We start from the raw sequence: 24,264 nt of genomic DNA on the forward strand, positions 1-24,264 counted from the left end.
TTTGTGGTTTCTTTCTAGTTTATTCTTCATTACTGATACTATTTTTCCTTTATAATTATTTTCTAAGTTTATTTTATTCTTACAACAATCTCTTTTGCTTTTTAGCATTCTTGAGGAAAAATAGTTTTTAACACATGTTCTTCTGTAGTGCTTTTATTGTCTACAGGGATGTCATTTTAGTCCTTGTTCTATTTTGTCTTATAATAACTTTGTATGGGATTTGTCCTTGGCATTTCTTTGGCTCATTTTTATAGAAAATAAGTTTTTAAACTTTTAAAAATTGAAAGATTCAGTATAATTTTATGAACTTCACAGAGACTCCTCATGTATCTTGTGTGTGTGTGTGTGTGCATACATTGTGCTAAAAAATTAAAAACTTGATCTTTGAAGTCTTCATTCTCTAAGTCACTTGTAGATAGAGGCAATACACAATTTTTCTCTTCTCTTTCCATATTGGCCTATCCTGCTCAAATATTTCTTTTTTAAAAAGTTTTATTAAAAGTCTAAATGACATAAAGTAAACAGCACATATTGCAGTTGTACAACTTGATAAGTTTTGACATATGTATACACCTGGGAAGCCATCATGTCCCAAAGACATTCCTTGTGCTCCTTGGTAATGCTACCTGTTGTCCCTTCCCATGCCTTCTCTTTTGCCCAGGCAACCACTGATCTGTTTTTTTGTTACTAAGAATAATGTGAATCTGGAATTTCACATAATCATATACAGGCATATCTTAGGATATCACGATTTTAGTTTCAGACTGCTGCAATAAAGTAAATATTACAATAAAGCAATTCAAATGAATTTTTTGTTTTCCAAGTACATATGAAAGTTATATATGCTATACTCCCACCTATTCAGTGTGCAGCAGCATTTTTTCTAAAAATGTAATGTGTATACCTTAGTTAAATATTGCTAAAAATTGCTAACCATCATCTGAGCTTTCAGCAAGTCATAACCCCTGATCACAGATCACCATAACAAATATAACAATAATGACAAAGTTGAAATATTGTAAGAATTATGAAAACGTGACACAGAAACATGAAGTGAGCAAGCGTCATGTTGAAAAATGTTGCCGATAGACTTGCTCCATGCAGAATTGCCACAAACTTTTCAATTTGTAAAAAATGCAGTAGCTGTGAAGTACAATAAAGCAAAGTATAATAAAACAAGGTATGATTGTATTGTATACTTTTTTTTGAGTAGCTTCTTTTATTCAGCATAACTTTTGGCTATTCCACGTAAAGGTACTCTTAGCATTTGTGCACAAGTCTTCATATGAATGATGCTTTCATTTGCTTGGCACGGAATGGCTGGGACATATGACAGGTGGATGACTGACTTAAAAAAAAAACCTGCCAAACTCCTTTGCAAAGTGGTTTTACCACTTTTACATTCACATCAGCAGTGTATGAGTTTTCCATTTCGTTATTTTTACATCTAAAATGACATTTGGTATGGGATATCTTTTTTAATTTTACCTATTCTAATATACATGTAGTGGTATATAATCATGGTTTTATTCTGCAATTCCCTATTGACTAACAGTGCTGAGAATTTTTGCATGTGCCTACTAATCATTGCTATCTATATCTAAGGGCCTATTTTTTATTGAGTTTGTGTATTTATTAACTGAATATTGAAATTGTGTATGTCTGGATACAAATCCTTTACATATGACATGTAAATACTTTCTCCTGCCTTAACCTTTTCATTCTCCTAAGAGTGTCTTTTGAAGAGCAGAAATCCATAATTTTGAAAAGTCCACTGTATTATTTTTTTCTTTCATGCATTATAATTTTGGTGTTTTAGCTAAGAAATCTTTGCCAAAACCAAGATCATACAAAGTTTCTCCCATGTTTTCACTTAGGAGTTTTATACTTTTAGGTTGTCTTTATCTCCATTTTATATTTTAATCAAATCTTAGGTGAGACAGTTTGTTTTGTTTTTGTTTTCTGGTGGACAATTACTGTTTCTCAAATTCTTGCTATTTCTGTAGATCTTTAATACTTTCCAAAATATTCTTTAGGGTTTTGGGTTTTTTTTGCATTTACCTAGTTAAAAAATATATTTTTTATTGAAGTATAGTAGACACATAACATTATATTGGTTTCATGTATACAACATAGTGATTCAAAAGTTATATACATTATTAAATCCTCATCCCACCTAGTGTAGTTACTGTCAACATAGAAAGATGTTACACGACCACTGACTGTATTCTCTATTCTGTACTTTCATCCTTGTGACCAGTTTATATCATGATAGAGATTCTGTGCCTCTTTGTTCCTTCACCTATTTCACCCACCCATGGTAACCCTTCCTGCATGGTAACCACCAGTCATTTCTCAGTGCCTATGAGCCCACTGCTGTTTTGTTCATTCTGTTTTGTTTTGTTTTTAGATTCCATATGTAAGTGAAATCATGTTATTTGTCTTTCTCCACCTGGCTTATTTCACCTAGCATGATACCCTCTAGGTCCATCCATGTTGTTGCAAATGGCTGGAATTTTTTTTATGACTGAATAATATTCCACTATGTACAGGTAACACACCTTCTTTATTTAAGTTTTTTAAACTTAAAAAGCAAGTGAGGCTGTCATTGCTGGTAGTGAGCTTCACCAATTATTTCATTTGGATCAGAAAATGAAATAATAATTTATACAGAAAAAAGTTACTACTAGCTATAAGTCAGGCACTTGACACTTAATTCTTCTTAGTAAGATCAGAGGCTTAGAAGTTTTGTAAAAATATCCCTTTTGGCTTTTGGAATGCTGAAGTTCCCTGCTAGCTTTCTATTTCATAGTTATTAAACAACAACATTACACAGCAAGACTTCAGCTGAAAAATTTCTGCTCCAAAAGTCTTAACTCCTGGCTGACAGAGGCTTGTTTGCCTTTGATTCTGAGTGTGCCTGGTCCAGTGTCTTGAACTTATTTCTGAGATAAAGTGGTACTTTGAGTTTAAATGATTATTTAGGGAATAATATTAAAAATGTTTTTAAACCACGTAATATGTACTAATCATTTTGCTAAATGATTCAACTATATTATCTTTAACTACATAATCTTATTTATTCTGCATGGCAGAATTATGGTAGGTTGAAGACAGGGTAAATTCCTGTTTTGCACACAAAGACTGTGTTATACTTCCTCCCTTAAAAACATATCTAGTTTTTGCTTTGCTCATTTGAAATCAAATCACAAATCACATATTTAATTTTTTCATATCTCAGGAGTTACATTAGAAAATAAGGCAATTGGATATCTAACAATTTTATTTCCATTGACAATTATGGACACAAGACATTTTAGAATTAAAGGTTGTTTGCAAACCCAACCTGGGTCCTTGCTATAATATGAAGCATATTCTCCTCCCAGGAACAGTAAGTAAGTTGTGGTTTGGATCCTGATTATTATTTACACATTCCTTATGCTGGCAGTATGTATGTTTGGTTTGCAGCATCCGTCTCCCTCCCTTTCACCTTCTTCTGTGCCTGTGCCATGCTGCTTCTCCATGCCCTACATCTCTGCTCTAACACCCCAGCATAAACTCCCATCCAGCTGCTTACCTGGACCATTGTCAACTTCATTGTCCAACATAGTGCTTTGCCTGCCATGATTCCTTTAAAAAATGATTTCTTCCCCAGAGGAGCAAATCTAGTCCTAAATTCTGTTACCTCTATTATCTCCCTAATCTGAAGAGAAGGCTAGAATTTTACAGCTCATTCAGTGTAGGCTGGAGACTGTAACTCAGAAGAGGCAAGTGTAAGTTCACTCACTCAGACAGCAGCAGTCCAGAGTCAGAGACATATATCTTGGTTAAACTTGAATAGAACAAGGATAAATTATAAAATATACCACACATGCCCAAAAGGGTAGTTCTTTTTATCTATGCAAATCTACAGCATTATATAAAAAGGCCTTCTGAAAAACAGAGCCCCAATTAAACATATAAATATATGCCATATTTCCAAAATTCAAAGATGACCATTTTTTAACATTTTAGTATTTTTGAAACTTACTGTTGTAGGTATAAGTACAACTATAGCACTTTTTACTTATTTTGTTTATCCTGAAAATTTTTTTAATCAACAGTGTCTCTTAGAATCCAGGAAGTGTTTATGGATTTGTCCCTGGGTATTTATCTCAGTGTAGACATCACAAACTTCAACCTCTTTATCCAATTTATGCTCTTAGTACATTAAGCTATTTTATATTGACAAGTTTGGTCATAGTAAAACACGAATAAGTTCAGGAAAATTAAAATTATTATGTTTTTCCTCAAACTGTAAATATCTTTGTTTTAAAAAGTCTCATTTATGGTAGCACCTAATGACATTAACTATGTTAATAGTTTTTCCACTTTCACTAATAGCATTTTAGGAAAGAAAAATACACTCTATTGAAATCATACAATTTTTGTAGAGATTATTATTTTCTTGGACAAAGTGCTGATGATCTTTTTTAATCCCTTTATGCCATTGAAAGAAAGGTCAAGCATATTTAAAATAGGAAAAAATTATGCATAGTATTTTTATTCATTTTTCCATTAAAGAAAAAATATCAAGTATATTTTTCTTCAGCCTTTACGATATTTAATTTGGAGATTTGGACTCTCATGATCACTGGATCAGTAAAAGATGCCATGAGGAATTTGACGAATTTTACCTCGGAGTCTGTAGAGAGGCCCTTGTCTCAAAGCTCAGCCACTTTCACAGAAACAATTCCTGTGTAGACTATGAAAATCAGGCTTAATTTTGTAGCTATATAAAACCATCCTGTAGTGGTAGGCATTAAATTATGGGTTCTTAAGTTTGGTTTCATGTGATTTTATTTGCTTGTTTTCAGCATTTGGTATAAAATTGGCAACACAGAATGAGTTAATATGTACTTACGGTCTATTTTCTATGTGCTAGTTTCCTGCTAATGTTAAAAGAGATTTAGTCAGATAAATTACAAACTGTAGTTAAAGGGTTTGAAAGTTACACATGACATCCCTTTATAAGTAAAAATAAAAACTTTTCATGCTGAAAATTCGCCATGCACCAAACATTGCAAATTTGTAGTTGCTCCTTAGAGCCGGAAAGTCAACATACATGAACACTATAGCCTCAACATCTGTTTCAAAGACAGAACAATCATCCTGAAAGGTATGATTGTAAGTGCACTATGTGTCTTTATAATCTGACTCTGAATTCAAGATGACCAGAAATTTGGGATAAAATTTGTTTTAAAATAAAATTGCATTTCAACATCATTAATTTCTAAAAATCCACTATGCTAAAGCCATACACACTTACACAGCATTGTTTCATGTGCTGATGTAATGTTACTTATTTATCATCTTCTGCATAATTTTAGTTACTAATGACTTTTTAAGCACTTAATTTAATATAATAAGCAATGATAACTAATATTTTCATATTTTAGACATTTGCTGGATCAGGCAAATAAACTTTGACTTCTGTTGCATAGGAAACTTTATTCAGGTGATTTTTAACTAAGCAGTGCAAAAAGAAAGACAAAAAAATGTGTATATATGACTGTTTCTCACTTTTACATGATACTATTAAAAATAATAATATAACAAAGTCAAAATGTCCTAGCTACTGTACAGGGCTCTTTAAATTATACACTATGGGAAGATTATACTCTCTCAATGTCCATAGTATTGCTGGTGCCTAATAAAGATTCAGTATTTATTAGTTGTGCATTGTCGAAAACAATTTGTTTGCCTGGCCCATTAATATAGATTTTGTGATCATATCTCTAACATGGTTAGCTATTTTTTTAAACTTATTGAACACTATTGAACTATTACATACATTACAAAACATGTACAAAAAAAAAGAGCAGAAAAAGTGAGATAAAATTGAACATCCATAGAGTTAGGTTTCTCTTGCTTCACTTTATAAAGCACTATAGTAGATTACGGAAATGTTCTATTGTAGAGGCGTTATCCAAACCTATGTTTAGCCCAGGCAAAGACTTTTTAAAACATTGTAAGTAAGTGTAATTGCCTTTGCTCTTCAAGCGATACTCATTCTAGTCTAAACTGTTTTCGTTTTATTTCTACACTTCTATATTTATTTTTATTTCTGTATCTCAGGATATCTCTGATTCAACTTTCTAGAAAATCAGTATATGATTTTCATGCAATGGAACAAATTTCTGGTACCCATATCACATGAAAAAAATCCTATCATTAAATAATTATATAATTTTAGGTACAAACCAAGGCACTGTTAATAATTACTAAGTTCACCACCATAACAGACATAAACAGTGCTGTCTTAGAAAAATGGCAACTTATATTTACCCAACTGATAATGGTAATTGTGAGATAGAGGTAAAATAACTGTTCTCCCAAAACATCTCACCTGAAGCCCTCTATATGAATGTTACTTGTATATAATTGTGTAAAGTTCTTACTAATAAACTGGTAGTATCTTTCAGCTCCCTCTAAGTTTTTCACTAAAAGATTTATTCTTTGACATTTTATGAATATTTTCTTTCTTCTGAACAAAATTTTTTAAAATATAACTTAATAAGTAGGTCATTCCTTTTCCCTTCTTTTACACAGTGGCAAGACTAAAATGTATATAGAGAGGAAAATGTCAGACAAAAAGCGTGTGTGCAAAGAAAAAGGTGTGTGTAATGTAAAGGAAAGAGCACAGCCCAAAAATGTCCTTTGTAGTGTACCCCACAGTAAAACTGCTATGGCAGCCGGTTTAGTGAAAATTTGCAAGGCAATAATTCTCGGTTTGAGTAAGTAGAGACATTTTTCTCCACACCAATTTAAAGACACTAATTTAGAAAGAAAAAAATGCATTGTTTTTTCACTTTTATTTATGCTTGAGTTATAATAGCACTATATACAATTTTATTAGGCCAAGGTAATGGTATCTGACACTTTTTAATGCATAACCCTCGTGCTCTGTAATGTTAACTGTGTAACTGCTTGGGTGAGAGGCTCATCACGTCAGAACATAAGACGTGGCTGGATTGAACCAGCTAAACTGAAATTAATGGGTTTTGATCTATCAGATTTTAGAATATATTTTAATTTAATTAATTTAGTTTAAATTGAGTTCATTTCTCTGAAAAATTCTTAAGAGCACAGTTAATTAGCTAAGGTCCAAATTTGCCAGGTGATTCTAATTTGATGGGGGATTTCTTCTGGGCCCTTAATTGCTACATTTGCCTTTTTTAAAATCACAAATTCAAAGTCCAAGAAAAAGCTGCTAGCCAATTTCATTAATGCATCACAGAGAATGCATATATTAACAAGAAACATTATTAGAACTGTGTGCATTATTTTGAATAAATGAAAATTAATGTGTGATAGCAGCAGTGTAATTACAGTTTTCAGATATCACTGGGAGTTCAATAGGAAAAAGTCTTTGCTTATTGAAAAAAGAATGCATTCTACTGAATAAAAATGTTACAAAACAGTGAGCATTATGCTTTCTGAAAATGGTAAATTGAAAGGATAGTTTTTCATTTCAATACAAAAAATGCAACTGCTCAAAATTATTTGCCAGTATAATTGTTCTTATTGAAAGATACATGGCAAAAAGTCATTTTAGGAAGACGATTTTCATCCTTAGTGAAGGTAGTACTCTACAAAACAAAAAAGTATATCTAACTGTTCAAATATATTGCCTTAATTATCATTTTAAGACTAGAAAATCTACAGTTTCTTCTATCAAAAGCAAAGTGCACCTTTACATTTACATTGAGTCAGAAATGCTATTCATATTTCTAAGGGTAAATTAATGCAAGATGAACAATTTTGTTATTTGGATTAAATAAGTTTGAGGTAAACTATAATAAGCCTATTCATTACTAGCACTTTCTTAGACAGAATTAGCCACTGATTAGTTGTATTTTCGTAATGATGCTATAGTAATAGAAAATGATGCCTAAGGTATCTAAGTTATTAACAATTTGGAAATTTGAAATTATTGTTCAAATGTATTGAGATTTCACGAATTGTTAGGTTCAGAGTTAAATGTATTTAATGTTTTTGTATTAGTTTTTCATTTCAGTAGCATTGTCTTATTTGTGGATATTTTCAAAACCCTTAAAATGTGTATTAGAGTAGAGTAGTACTGTCCTTAGGTTATCCTGAATGTTTAGTGAATTTTGCACTATATGATTTGTAATAATATTTAATGAGATGGGGGTGGAGCCAACATGGCGGCATGAGTAAGACAGTGGGAATCTCCTCCCAAAAACATATATATTTTTGAAAATAAAACAAATACGACTAATCCTAAAAGAGAGACCAGAAGACACAAGACAACAGCCAGACTACATCCACATGTGCGAGAGCCCAGCGCCTGGTGAAAGGGGTAAGATACAACCTCTGGCCTGGCGGGACCCAAGCACACCTCCCTCCAGCTCCCGGCGGGATTGAGAGGGAGCCCAGGACTGCTAAACACCCAGCCCCAGCTACCTGCACCAGAGCACAGACACAGTGCATGTGTGGAGGGCTGGAAACTAGGGAAATAGGGCAGCAAGACTTGTGAGCGGGTTCTGAAGCTGATGCCCCTGTGACAAAGGAAAGCGAGTGCTTTCTGAAAGTCTTAAAGGGACAGGGACATAACAGCTGGATGGATACAACACAGGTCACAGTCCAGTGGCTGGAAATTACAGGGAAAACTGGGTGCACTAACCCCTTGGCAACAGCTCTGAGACCCCTCATGGAGGTAAACAGCCAAACAGCCCCCCTTATGCCCCCCCCCATCCATTACCCCTCCAGGTGCTGCGAAAGCAGAGAAACAGCCCCTAAGGCAGGCCCCGCCCTCAGAAAGGGAAATTCCTCCATATTGGCCAGGCAAGACACAAAGACCCAGTCTACATGCAATTACCTAACAAGCTACTAGGGGTCACAGTTGTCCCAGTAAAGAAAGTCCAGTAGCAAGTGAAAAGTTTGGCCCTCCCAGCTGACAGTCAATAGCACCTGTCAACATGAAAAGGCAAAAAAATATGAAACAGACAAGACAAACACAGACAGCTTCGGCATCTGCTACATCTTCCCCTGAGAAGGAAACTGGGGAGACAGATTTAACCAGTCTTCCTGAAAAAGAATTCAAAACAAAAGTCATAACCATGCTGATGGATTCGTAGAGAAATATGCAAGAACTAAGGAAGGAAAATACAGAAATAAAACAAGGACTTCAAAACAGAATGGATGAGATGCAAGAGACCATTAATGGACTAGAAAACAGAGAACAGGAATTCAGAGAAGCTGACGCAGAGAGAGATAAAAGGATCTCCAGGAATGAAAGAATTCTAAGAGAGGTGAGTGACCAATTGAAAAGGAACAATATCCGCATTATAGGGGTACCAGAAGAAGAAGAGAGAGAAAAAGGGATAGAAAGCATCTTTGAAGAAATAATTGCTGAGAACTTCCCCAAACTAGGGGAAGAAATGGCCTCTCAGAACACAGAGGTACACAGAACTCCCATGACAAGGGATCCAAGGAGAGCAACACCAAGACACATAATAATTAAAATGGCAAAGATCAAAGACAAGGACACAGTATTAAAGGCAGCCAGAGAGAAAAAAAAGGTTACCTACAAAGGAAAACCCATCAGGTTATCATCAGACTTCTCAAAAGAAACCCTACAGGCCGGAAGAGAATGACATGATATACTTAATGCAACGAAACAGAATGGCCTCGAACCAAGAGTACTGTATCTAGCAAGAATATCATTTAAATATGAAGGAGGGATTAAACAATTCCCAGACAAGCAAAAGTTGAGGGAATTTGAGTCCCACAAACCACCTCTACAGGGCATCTTACAGGGACTGCTCTAGATGGGAGCACTCCTAAAAAGAGCACAGAACAAAACACCCAACATGTGAAGAAGGGAGGAGGAGGAATAAGAAGGGAGAGAAATAAAGAATCATCAGACTGCATTTATAATAGCTCAACAAGCGAGTTAAGTTAGACAGTAAGATAGTAAAGAAGCTAACCCTGAACCTTTGGTAACCACAAACTTAAAGCCTGCAATGGCAATAAGTTCATACCTCTCAAAAATCACCCTAAATGTAAATGGACTGAATGTACCAATCAAAAGACAAAGATTAATAGAATGGATAAAAAAGCAAGATGCATCCATATTCTGCTTACAAGAGACTCACCTCAAACCCAAAGACATGCACAGACTTAAAGTCAAGGGATGGAAAAATATATTTCATGCAAAAAACAGAGAGAAGAAAGCAGGTGTTGCAATTCTGGTATCAGACAAAACAGACTTCAAAATAAAGAAAGTAACAAAAGACAAAGAAAAACGTTACATAATGATAAAGGGCTCAGTCCAACAAGAGGATATAACCATTACAAATATATATGTACCCAATACAGGAGCACCAACATACCTGAAACAAATACTAACAGAACTAAAGGAGGAAATAGAATGCAATGCATTCATTCTGGGAGACTTCAACACACCACTCACTCCAAAGGACAGATCCACCAGACAGAAAATAAGTAAGGACACAGAGGCACTGAACAACACACTAGAACAGATGGACCTAATAGACATCTACAGAACTCTACATCCAAAAGCAAGAGGATACACATTCTTATCAAGTGCACATGGAACATTCTCCAGAATAGACCACATACTAGGCCACAAAAAGAGCCTCAGTAAATTCAAAAAGATTGAACTCCTACCAACCAACTTTTCAGACCACAAAGGCATAAAACTAGAAATAAACTGTACAAAGAAAGCAAAAAGGCTCACAAACACATGGAGGCTTAACAACACGCTCCTAAATAATCAATGGATCAATGACCAAATCAAAATGGAGATACAGCAATATATGGAAACAAACGACAACAACAACACTAAGCCCCAACTACTGTGGGACACAGCAAAAGCAGTCTTAAGAGGGAAGTATATAGCAATCCAGGCATATTTAAAAAAGGAAGAACAATCCCAAATGTATGGTCTAATGTCACAATTATCGAAATTGGAAAAAGAAGAACAAATGAGGCCTAAGGTCAGCAGAAGGAGGGACATAATAAAGATCAGAGAAGAAATGAATAAAATTGAGAAGAATAAAACAATAGCAAAAATCAATGAAACCAAGATCTGGTTATTTGAGAAAATAAACAAAATAGATAAGCCTCTAGCCAGACTTATTAAGAGGAAAAGAGAGTCAACATAAATCAACAGTATCAGAAACGAGAAAGGAAAAATCACGACAGACCCCACAGAAATACACAGAATTATTAGTGAGTACTATGAAAACCTATATGCTAACTAGCTGGGAAACCTAGGAGAAATGGACAACTTCCTAGAAAAATACAACCTTCCAAGACTGACCCAGAAAGAAACAGAAAATCTAAACAGACCAATTACCAGCAATGAAATTGAAGCGGCAATCAAAAAACTACCCAAGAACAAAACACCTGGGCCAGATGGATTCACCTCAGAATTTTATCAGACATACAGGGAAGACATAATACCCATTCTCCATAAAGTTTTTCAAAAAATAGAAGAGGAGGGGATACACCAAAACCCATTCTATGAAGCTAACATCACCCTAATACCAAAACCAGGCAAAGACCCTACCAAAGAAGAAAACTACAGACCAATATCCCTGATGAATGTAGATGCAAAAATACTCAACAATGGGGCGGAGCCAGGATGGCGGTGTGAGTAGAGCGTGGAAATCTCCTCCCAAAAACACATAGAGCTATGAAAATATAACAAAGAAAAATCTTCCTAAAATAGAGACCACAGGACACAGTACAACATCCAGACCACATCCACACCTGCAAGAACCCAGCACCTTGCGAAGGGGGTAAGATACAAGCCCCGGCCTGGCGGGACCCGAGCGCCCCTCCCCCTGGCTCCCGGCGGGTGGAAAGAAACCGGAGCGGTTTTTTTTTGGCGAGTGCTTTTTGGAAGCCTTAAAGGGACGGGCCCCCATTGCTAGGGAGGCAGGGTGGCGGGACCGGTGAGCAGGGGCCTGGGACTGGCGCCTGAGGACAAAGAATATCCCACATTTCTCACTGCGGGACCGACGGGCAGGTGCCTGAGACCGGCGCCTGAGGACGGAGGAAATCGCGCGTTTTTCCCCTTTTTTTTTTTTCTCTTTTTGGTGAGCGCTTTTTGGAAGCCTTAAAGGGACAGGGACCCTGGTGCTAGGGAGGCAGGGAGGCGGGACTGGTGGGTGGGTGCCTGGGACCAGCGCCTGAGGACAAAGAATATCTCACGTTTTTCCCTGCGGGACCGGTGAGCGGGTGCCTGAGACCGGCACTTGAGGACAGAGGAAATCGTGCGTTTTCCCCCTTTTTTTTTCCTCTTTTTTTGCAAGTGCTTTTTGGAAGCCTAAAAGGGACAGGGACCCTGGTGCTGGGGAGGCAGGGCGGCGGGACTGGTGAGCGGGTGCCTGGGACCGGCACCTGAGGACAAAGAATATCCCGCGTTTTTCCCTGTGGGACCGGTGGGCAGGTGCCTGAGACCGGCACCTGAGGACGGAGGAAATCGCGCATTTTTCCCCTTTTTTTCTCTCTTTTTGGCGAGTGCTTTTTGGAAGCCTTAAAGGGACAGGGACCCCAGTGCTAGGGAGGCAGGGCGGCGGGACTGGTGAGCGGGTGCCTGGGACCAGCGCCTGAGGACAAAGAATATCGAGTGTTCTTTCCCTGCGGGACCGGTGGGTGGATGCTTTTTGGAAGCCTTGAAAGGACAGGGACCCTGGTGCTAGGGAGACAGGGCGGCAGGACCAGTGAGCAGGTGCCTGGGACTGGCACCTGAGGACAAAAAAAAAAAAAAATCACGTGTTTTTTCCTTTTTTTTCTTTCGGTTCCCTCTCTCATTGTTGCTGTTGTTGTTTTGGTTTGGAGAGTGCTTTTTGGAAGTCTTAAAGGGGCAGGACAGGTCACTTAGACCAGAGGCAGGGAATCTGGGGATCTCTGGGCACTCTAACCCCCTGGGCAGCAGGGAGCACATAGGCCCCTTACGGAGATAAATAGCCTCCCGGCCGCTCCCCCTCCAACGGGGCTCCACAATTTTGGAGGAACAACCCCAGCCAGGCCAAGTCCACAGCAACAGCGGAGATAAACACCATAGCAACTGGGCAGGAAGCAGAAGCCCTGTCTGCGCACAGCTGCCCAGCAAAAGCCACTAGAGGTCGCTATTCTCCCAGGAGAAGGCCACAAACCAACAAGAAGGGAAGCTCTACCAGTGGTCACTTGTACCAGCTCTGCAAACTATCTCTATCACCATGAAAAGGCAAAACTACAGGCAGACAAAGATCACAGAGACAACACCTGAGAGGGAGACAGACATAACTAGTCCTCCTGAAAAAGAATTCAAAATAAAAATCATGAACATGCTGACAGAGATGCAGAGAAAAATGCAAGAGCAGTGGGATGAGATGCAGAGAAAAATGCAAGAGCAGTGGGATGAAGTCCGGAAGGAGATCACAGATGTCAGGAAGGAGATCACAGAAGTGAAACAATCCCTGGAAGGATTTATAAGCAGAATGGATAAGATGCAAGAGGCCATTGAAGGAATAGAAGCCAGAGAACAGGAACGTATAGAAGCTGACATAGAGAGAGATAAAAGGATCTCCAGGAATGAAACAACACTAAGAGAAATATGTGACCAAGCCAAAAGGAATAATATTCGTATTATAGGGATACCAGAAGAAGAAGAAAGAGGAAAAGGGATAGAAAGTCTCTTTGAAGAAATAATTGCTGACAACTTCCACAAACTGGGGGAGGAAATAATCGAACAGACCACAGAAATACACAGAACCCTCAACAGAAAGGATCCAAGGAGGACAACACCAAGACACATAGTAATTAAAATGGCAAGGATCAAGGACAAGGAAAGAGTTTTAAAGGCAGCTAGAGAGAAAAAGGTCACCTATAAAGGAAAACCCATCAGGCTAACATCAGACTTCTCGACAGAAACCCTACAGGCCAGAAGAGAATGGCATGATATACTTAATGCAATGAAACAGAAGGGCCTTGAACCAAGGATACTGTATCCAGCACAACTATCATTTAAATATGATGGTGGGATTAAACAATTCCCAGACAAGCAAAAGCTGAGGGAATTTGCTTCCCACAAACCACCTCTACAGGGCATCCTACAGGGACTGCTCTAGATGGGAGCACCCCTAAAAAGAGCACAGAACAAAACACACAACATATGAAGAATGGAGGAGGAGGAATAAGAAGGGAGAGAAGAAAAGAATCTCCAGACAGTGTATATAACAGCTCAATAAGCGAGCTAAGTTAGACAGTAAGATACTAAAGAAGTTAACCTTGAACCTTTGGTAACCACGAATCTAAAGCCTGCAATGGCAATAAGTACATATCTCTCAATAGTCACCCTAAATGTAAATGGACTTAATGCACCAATCAAAAGACATAGAGTAATAGAATGGATAAAAAAGCAAGACCCATCTATATGCTGCTTACAAGAAACTCACCTTAAACCCAAAGATAAGCATAGACTAAAAGTCAAGGGATGGAAAAACATATTTCAGGCAAACAACAGTGAGAAGAAAGCAGGGGTTGCAGTACTAATATCAGACAAAATAGACTTCAAAACAAAGAAAGTAACAAGAGATAAAGAAGGCCACTACATAATGATAAAGGGCTCAGTCCAACAAGAGGATATAATGATTCTAAATATATATGCACCCAATACAGGAGCACCAGCACATGTGAAGCAAATACTAACAGAACTAAAGAGGGAAATAGACTGCAATGCATTCATTGTAGGAGACTTCAACACACCACTCACTCCAAAGGATAGATCCACTGGGCAGAAAATAAGTAAAGACACACAGGCACTGAACAACACACTAGAACAGATGGACCTAATAGACATCTATAGAACTCTACATCCAAAAGCAACAGGATATACATTCTTCTCAAGTGCACATGGAACATACTCCAGAATAGACCACATAGTAGCTCACAAAAAGAGCCTCAGTAAATTCCAAAATATTGAAATTCTACCAACCAATTTTTCAGACCACAAAGGTATGAAAGTAGAAATAAATTCTACAAAGAAAACAAAAAGGCTCACAAACACATTGAGGCTTAACAACATGCTACTAAATAATCAATGGATCAATGAACAAATCAAAATAGAGATCAAAGAATATATAGAAACAAATGACAACAACAACACTAAGCCCCAACTTCTGTGGGATGCAGCGAAAACAGTCCTAAGAGGAAAGTATATAGCAATCCAGGCACACTTGAAGAAGGAAGAACAATCCCAAATGAATAGTCTAACATCACAATTATTAAAACTGGAAAAAGAAGAACAAATGAGGCCAAAGGTCAGCAGAAGGAGGGACATAATAAAGATCAGAGAAGAAATAAACAAAATTGAGAAGAATAAAACAATAGCAAAAATGAATGAAACCAAGAGCTGGTTCTTCGAGAAAATAAACAAAATAGATAAGCCTCTAGCCCAACTTATTAAGAGAAAAAGAGAGTCAACACAAATCAACATAATCAGAAATGAGAATGGAAAAATCACGACAGACTCCACAGAAATACAAAGAATTATTAAAGACTACTATGAAAACCTATATGCCAACAAGCTGGAAAACCTAGAAGAAATGGATAACTTCCTAGAAAAATACAACCTCCCAAGACTGACCAAGAAAGAAACACAAAAGTTAAACAAACCAATTACGAGCAAAGGAATTGAAACAGTAATCAAAAAACTACCCAAGAACAAAACCCCGGGGCCGGACGGATTTACCTCGGAATTTTATCAGACACACAGAAAAGACATAATACTCATTCTCCTTAAAGTGTTCCACAAAATAGAAGAAGAGGGAATCCTCCCAAACTCATTCTATGAGGCCAACATCACCCTAATACCAAAACCAGGCAAAGACCCCACCAAAAAAAGAAAATTACAGACCAATATCCCTGATGAATGTAGATGCAAAAATACTCAATAAAATATTAGCAAACAAAATTCAACAGTATATCAAAAGGATCATACACCATGACTAAGTGGGGTTCATCCCAGGGATGCAAGGATGGCACAACATTCAAAAATCCATCAACATCATCCACCACATCAACAAAAAGAAAGACAAAAACCACATGATCATCTCCATAGATGCTGAAAAAGCATTTGACAAAGTTCAACATCCATTCATGATAAAAACTCTCAGCAAAATGGGAATAGAGGGCAAGTACCTCAACATAATAAAGGCCATATATGATAAACCCACAGCCAGCATTATACTGAACAGCGAGAAGCTGAAAGCATTTCCTCTGAGATCGGGAACCAGACAGGGATGCCCACTCTCCCCACTGTTATTTAACATAGTACTGGAGGTCCTAGACACGGAAATCAGACAAAACAAAGAAATACAAGGATTCCAGACTGGTAAAGAAGAAGTTAAACTGTCAATATTTGCAGATGATATGATACTGTACATAAAAAACCCTAAAGACTCCACTCCAAAACTACTAGAACTGATATCAGAATACAGCAAAGTTGCAGGATACAAAATTAACACACAGAAATCTGTAGCTTTCCTATACACTAACAATGAATCAATAGAAAGAGAAATCAGGAAAACAATTCCATTCACCATTGCATCAAAAAGAATAAAATACCTAGGAATAAACCTAACCAAAGAAGTGAAAGACTTATACTCTGAAAACTACAAGTCACTCTTAAGAGAAACTAAAGGGGACACTAACAAATGGTAACTCATCCCATGCTGATGGCTAGGAAGAATTAATATCGTTAAAATGGCCATCCTGCCCAAAGCAATATACAGATTTGATGCAATCCCTCTCAAATTACCAGCAACATTCTTCAATGAATTGGAACAAATAATTCAAAAATTCATATGGAAACACCAAAGACCACGAATAGCCAAAGCAATCCAGAAAAAGAAGAATAAAGTAGGGGGGATCTCACTCCCCAACTTCAAGCTCTACTACAAAGCCATAGTAATCAAGACAATTTGGTACTGGCACAAGAACAGAGCCACAGACCAATGGAACAGATTAGAGACCCCAGACATTAACCCAGGCATATATGGTCAATTAATATTAGATAAAGGAGCCATGGACATACAATGGCAAAATGACAGTCTCTTCAACAGATGGTGCTGGCAAAACTGGACAACTACATGTAGGAGAATGAAACTGGACCATTGTCTAACCCCATATACAAAGGTAAACTCAAAATGGATCAAAGACCTGAATGTAAGTCAAGAAACCATTAAACTCTTGGAAAAAAACATAGGCAAAAACCTCTTAGACATAAACATGAGTGACCTCTTCTTGAACATATCTTCCCGGGCAAGGAAAACAACAGCAAAAATGAGCAAGTGGGACTACATTAAGCTGAAAAGCTTCTGTACAGCGAAAGACACCATCAATAGAACAAAAAGGAACCCTACAGTATGGGAGAATATATTTGAAAATGACAGATCCTATAAAGGCTTGACATCCAGAATATATAAAGAGCTCACATGCCTCAACAAACAAAAAACAAATAACCCAATAAAAAAATGGGCAGAGGATCTGAACAGACAGTTCTCCAAAAAAGAAATACAGATGACCAAGAGACACATGAAAAGATGCTCCACATCGCTAATTATCAGAGAAATGCAAATTAAAACTACAATGAGGTATCACCTCATACCAGTAAGGATGGCTGTCATCCAAGAGACAGACAACAACAAATGTTGGCGAGGCTGTGGAGAAAAGGGAACCCTCCTACACTGCTGGTGGGAATGTAAATTAGTTCAACCATTGTGGAAAGCAGTATGGAGGTTCATCAAAATGCTCAAAACAGACCTACCATTTGACCCAGGAATTCCACTCCTAGGAATTTACCCTAAGAACGCAGCAATCAAGTTTGAGAAAGACAGATGCACCCCTATGTTTATCGCAGCACTATTTACAATAGCCAAGAATTGGAAGAAACCTAAATGTCCATTGGTAGATGAATGGATAAAGAAGATGTGGTACATATACACAATGGAATACTACTCAGCCATAAGAAGTGGAAAAATCCAACCATTTGCAGCAACATAGATGGAGCTGGAGAGTATTATGCTCAGTGAAATAAGCCAAGCGGAGAAAGAGAAATACCAAATGGTTTCACTCATCTGAGGAGTATAGGAACAAAGGAAAAACTGAAGGAACAAAACAGCAGCGGAATTACAGAACCTAAAAATGGACTAACAGGTACCAAAGGGAAAGGAACTGGGGAGGATGGGTGGGCAGGGAGGGATGGGTGGGAAGAAGAAGGGGGTTATTAAGATTAGCATGCATGGGGGGAGGGAGAAAGGGGAGGGTGGGCTGCACAACACAGAGAGGACAAGTAGTGACTCTACAACATTTTGCTAAGCTGATGGACAGTAACCGTAATGTGGTTGTTAGGGGGGACCTGATATAGGGGAGAGCATAGTAAACATAGTATTCTTCATGTAAGTGTAGATTAAAAATTAAAAAAAAAAAGAAAGAAAAAAAGGAAAAGGGGGATTACTCCTTGACAGGATAAAGCTATTGGTAAATCAAAGATTAACACATGCTTTAAATATCCTTAATGTTGATCACTTAAAGGGTGTCAGATGATCAGCTATGGAGGTACTCTTTTCTGATAATATTCCTTTCTCTTAATTAAAAAAAAAGCAGTTACTGTGTGCTGACCTCCAATGAGTTCTGCACAGTGGTATAGAGGGCAAGTCAAAGTGTGGGCAAAGGGTCTGTTTGTTTCTATGCAGAAGATCAAGGCCTAGCTTGGATACCCAGAAAATGAACTAAGATACGATATGAGGAGGAGCTTCCGGCATCAGCACTCTCTAGAGGACTTGTGCCAGGGGATGATCATCAAAAAGTCTCCACAGGGATCCGGGCGATGCTGCGGTTGTGGCTGCATTCAGCCCACCGTCTCCTGGACTTGCCATAAGAATGAGGAGGGAGATGTCTAGGCTGGCATGTGCATACAGTGAGACGACGAATTTGACCGGATCTGTACTGTTGGAACTCAACCAGGAGTTGGGAGGGGTGCAAGTTGTAGCACTAAAAAATCTCATGACTATAGACTATCTATGGTTAAAAGAACATATGGGATGTGAACAGATCCCAGAAATGGGCTGCTTTAATTTGTCTGATGGTTCAAGTACAGTTGGACAATATCCATCATATATCATAGATAAATTTTCACAAATGCCTAGGGTGCCTAAATGGTTTTCTTGGCTTCACTGGAGATGGATGGTAATTATAGATTTGCTTTGTTTATGTCACCGTATTCCTATTATGTTAATATGTGTGTGCAAATTAGTTAGTAGTTTGAAACCTATACATACTTAAGGTACTATACAAGAAGATATGTCAAAGAAATAATCAATCCTCCCATGTTTCCTTCATATGCTACATCTATAGCTTTTCTTCTTCCTTCCTAATTACAACCCTTAAATAGAATTCGTGCCTCATATCGAATTTACCGAGTATCATAATTCCTCCAGGTGGTAAAGATACCTCGAGACAAGTGCTGGGCATAGAAACCACAGGGCATAAATCTGCAAAGAAGTAAAAAGCTAACCTTTGCAAACAATATGGCTTCTCTCTCACTTACCAACTTTACATTTCCCTGTATGGCCCCAGAAGATGACTGGTTAGCCAGAGACGGGTAAGATTCCTCAAGGGAGGAACAACCTAAGACAGGCACAGTCGCAGGGGGGCCATCAGGTGAGAATTTGGGGATCAACAGAGGTGAGGCTCAGAACCTCACCCCCCCTGCTTTGAGAGAAATCTTCTGCATCCGTGGATGTCTTGCTGCCCTTGTCTAGCCTGGATTAATACTTAGTCCATAGGCACACACCTGATCATCTGATCATCTACATTTGCCCTCTTACAGCACTAAACTATGTTTTCTACCTTTATCTTGCATCTACCTACCACTTCAGCATTTTATTAAAAATAAAAATAATAATAATAATAGGAGAAATGTGGGATCAACATATAAATCAAGTACAAAAATCAAACGAATATTCATATTTGACCTGATTGTTTATAGGTCATAATGCATGATCAAAACCGAAAGTTTCTGTGATGAATGCCCTTGTACTGTTCACCATGTAAGAATTTATTCACTATGTAAGAATTCGTTTCCCATGTAAGAACTTGTTCGTTATGCTTCAGAAGATTGGAGACTGACGAGAATTAGGCTTGAGATGGATTAATGATTGTACATTGAGCGTTGACCCCCCTATACTGAATTTTATTGTTGTTAACAACCATTTGATCAATAAATATGAGAGATGCCCTCTCAAAAAAAAAATACTCAACAAAATATTAGCAAACCAAATTCAATAATACATCAAAAGGATTGTACAGCATGACCAAATGGGATTCATCCCTGGGATGCAAGGATGGTACAACATTAAAAAATTCATCAATATCATCCACCACATCAACAAAAAGAAAGACAAAAACCACATGATCATCTCCATAGATGCTGAAAAAGCATTTGACAAAGTTCAACATCCATTCATGATAAAATCTCTCAGCAAAATGGGAGTAGAGGGCAAGTACCTCAACATAAAAAAGGCCATATATGATAAACCCACAGTCAACATTATACTGAAGAGCGAGAGGCTGAAAGCTTTTCCCCTGAGATCAGGAACTAGACAGGGATGCCCACTCTCCCCACTGTTATTTAACATAGTACTGGATATCCTAGCCATGGCAATTAGACAAAACAAAGAAATGCAAGGAATCCAGATTGGTAAAGAAGAAGTTAAACTGTCACTATTTGCAGATGACCTGATACTATACATAAAAAACCTTAAATACTCCACTCCAAAACTACTAGAACTGATATCAGAATACAGCAAAGTTGCAGGATACAAAATTAACACACAGAAATCTGTAGCTTTCCTATACACTAACAATGAATCAATAGAAAGAGAAATCAGGAAAACAATTCCATTCACCATTGCATCAAAAAGAATAAAATACCTAGGAATAAACCTAACCAAAGAAGTGAAAGACTTATACTCTGAAAACTACAAGTCACTCTTAAGAGAAATTAAAGGGGACACTAACAGATGGAAACTCATTCTATGCTCTTGGATAGGAAGAATTAATATCATCAAAATGGCCATCCTGCCCAAAGCAATATACAGATTTGATGCAATCCCTATGAAATTACCAGCAACATTCTTCAATGAACTGGAACAAATAATTCAAAAATTCATATGGAAAGACCAAAGACTCCAAATAGCCAAAGCAATCCTGAGAAGGAAGAATAAAGTAGGAGGGATCTCACTCCCCAACTTCAAGCTCTACTATAAAGCCATAGTAATCAAGACAATTTGGTACTGGCACACGAACAGAGCCACAGACCAATGGAACAGACTAGAGAATCCAGACATTAACCCAGGCATATATGGTCAATTAATATTTGATAAAGGAGCCATGGACACACAATGGTGAAATGACAGTCTCTTCAACAGATGGTGCTCGAAAACTGGACAGCTACATGTAGGAGAATGAAACTGGACCATTGCCTAATCCCATATACAAAAGTAAACTCAAAATGGATCAAAGACCTGAATGTAAGTCATGAAACCATTAAACTCTTGGAAAAAAACATAGGCAAAAACCTCTTAGACATAAACATGAGTGACCTCTTCTTGAACATATCTCCCCGGGCAAGGAAAACAACAGCAAAAATGAACAAGTGGAACTATATTAAGCTGAAAAGCTTCTGTACAGCAAAAGACACCATCAATAGAACAAAAAGGAACCCTACAGTATGGGAGAATATATTTGTAAATGACAGATCTGATAAAGGCTTGATGTCTAGAATATATAAAGAGCTCACATGCCTCAACAAACAGAAAACAAATAACCCAATTAAAAAATGGGCAGAGAAACTGAACAGACAGTTTTCTAAAAACAAAATACAGATGGCCAACAGACACATAAAAAGATGCTCCACATCGCTAATTATCAGAGAAATGCAAATTAAAACTACAATGAGGTATCACCTCACACCAGTAAGGATGGCTGACATCCAAAAGACAAACAACAAATGTTGACAAGGCTGTGGAGAATGGGGAACCCTCCTACACTGCTGGTGGGAATGTAAATTAGTTCAACTGTTGTGGAAAGCAGTATGGAAGTACATCAAAATGCTCAAAACAGACTTACCATTTGACCCAGGAATTCCACTCCTAGGAATTTACCCTAAGAACACAGCAATCAAGTTTTAGAAAGACAGATGCACCCCTATGTTTATCGCAGCACTATTTACAATAGCCAAGAATTGGAAGCAACCTAAATGTCCATCGATACATGAATGGATAAAGAAGATGTGGTACATATACACAATGGAATACTACTCAGCCATAAGAAAAGGACAAATCCTACCATTTGCAGCAATATGGATGGAGCTGGAGGGTATTATACTCAGTGAAATAAGCCAAGCGAAGAAAGAGAAATACCAAATGACTTCACTCATCTGTGGAGTATAAGAACAAAGGAAAAACTTAAGGAACAACACAGCAGCAGAATCACAGAACTCAAGAATGGACTAACAGGTACCAAAGGGAAAGGGACTGGGATGGGGTTGGGAGAAAGGGGAGGGCTGTACAACACAGAGAAGACAAGTAGTGATTCTACAACATTGTGCTATGCTGATGGACAGTGACTATACAGGGGTTTATAGGGGGGACCTGGTTATACAGAGGATCAAAGCCCAAGTTGGCTACCCAAAAATGAACTAAGATACAATATGAAAAATAACTTTCAACATCAACACTCTCTGGAAGACTCATGCCAGAAGATGATCATCAAAAAACCCCAACAAAGATCCACGCGCTACTACAGGTGTAGATGCACTCATCCCACCAGTTCCTGGACTTGCCATGGGAATGAAGAAGGAGATAGCTGGCCTGTGCATAAGTAAAACAACAAATTTGACTGGATCTATACTGTTGGAACTCAACCAAGAATTAGGTGAAGTGCAAATTGTAGCGCTCCAAAATCTTACAGCTACAGACTATTTACTGTTAAAAGAACATATGGGATGTGAACAGACCCCAGGAATGGGCTGTTTTATTGTCTGTTTTCCTCTCAGACTATTCAAGTTCAGTTGGACAATATCCACCATATCATAGATAAGTTTTCACAAATGCCTAAGGTGCCTAACTGGTTTTCTTGGTTTCACTGGAGATGGCTGGTAATTATAGGTATGCTTTGGTTATGTAACTATACTCCTATTATGTTAATGTGTGTGCACATTTTAATTAGTAGGTTAAAAGTGATTCTACAACATTGTGCCTACTATACAGGGGTTTATAGGGGGGACCTGGTTATACAGAGGATCAAAGCCCAAGTTACATGCATGCCAGAAGATGATCATCAAAAAACCCCAACAAAGATCCACGCGCTACTACAGGTGTAGATGCACTCATCCCACCAGTTCCTGGACTTGCCATGGGAATGAAGAAGGAGATAGCTGGCCTGTGCATAAGTAAAACAACAAATTTGACTGGATCTATACTGTTGGAACTCAACCAAGAATTAGGTGAAGTGCAAATTGTAGCGCTCCAAAATCTTACAGCTACAGACTATTTACTGTTAAAAGAACATATGGGATGTGAACAGACCCCAGGAATGGGCTGTTTTATTGTCTGTTTTCCTCTCAGACTATTAAAGTTCAGTTGGACAATATCCACCATATCATAGATAAGTTTTCACAAATGCCTAAGGTGCCTAACTGGTTTTCTTGGTTTCACTGGAGATGGCTGGTAATTATAGGTATGCTTTGGTTATGTAACTATACTCCTATTATGTTAATGTGTGTGCACATTTTAATTAGTAGGTTAAAACCTATACATGCTGAAGTTTCTCTACAAGAAGATATGTCAAAGAAATAATCAATCTTCCCATGTTTTCTTCTGCCTGCTACTTCTCTAGCTTTTCTTCTTCCTTCCTAATTACAACACTTACATAGAATTCATGCCTCATATAGAATTTACCGAGTATCATAATTCTTCCAAGTGGTAAAGATACCTCAAGACAAATGCTGGGCATAGAAGCCACAGGGCATGAATCTGCAAAGTATAAAGTTAACCTTTTCAAACAATATGGCTTCTCTCTCACTTACCAACTTTACATTTCCCTGTATGGCCCTGGAAGATGACTGGTTAGCCAGAGATGGGTAAGATTCCTCAAGGGAGGAACAACCTAAGACAGGCA

This window comes from Manis javanica, chromosome 2 (genome assembly GCF_040802235.1).
Source record: "Manis javanica isolate MJ-LG chromosome 2, MJ_LKY, whole genome shotgun sequence".
Lineage (NCBI taxonomy): Eukaryota > Metazoa > Chordata > Mammalia > Pholidota > Manidae > Manis > Manis javanica.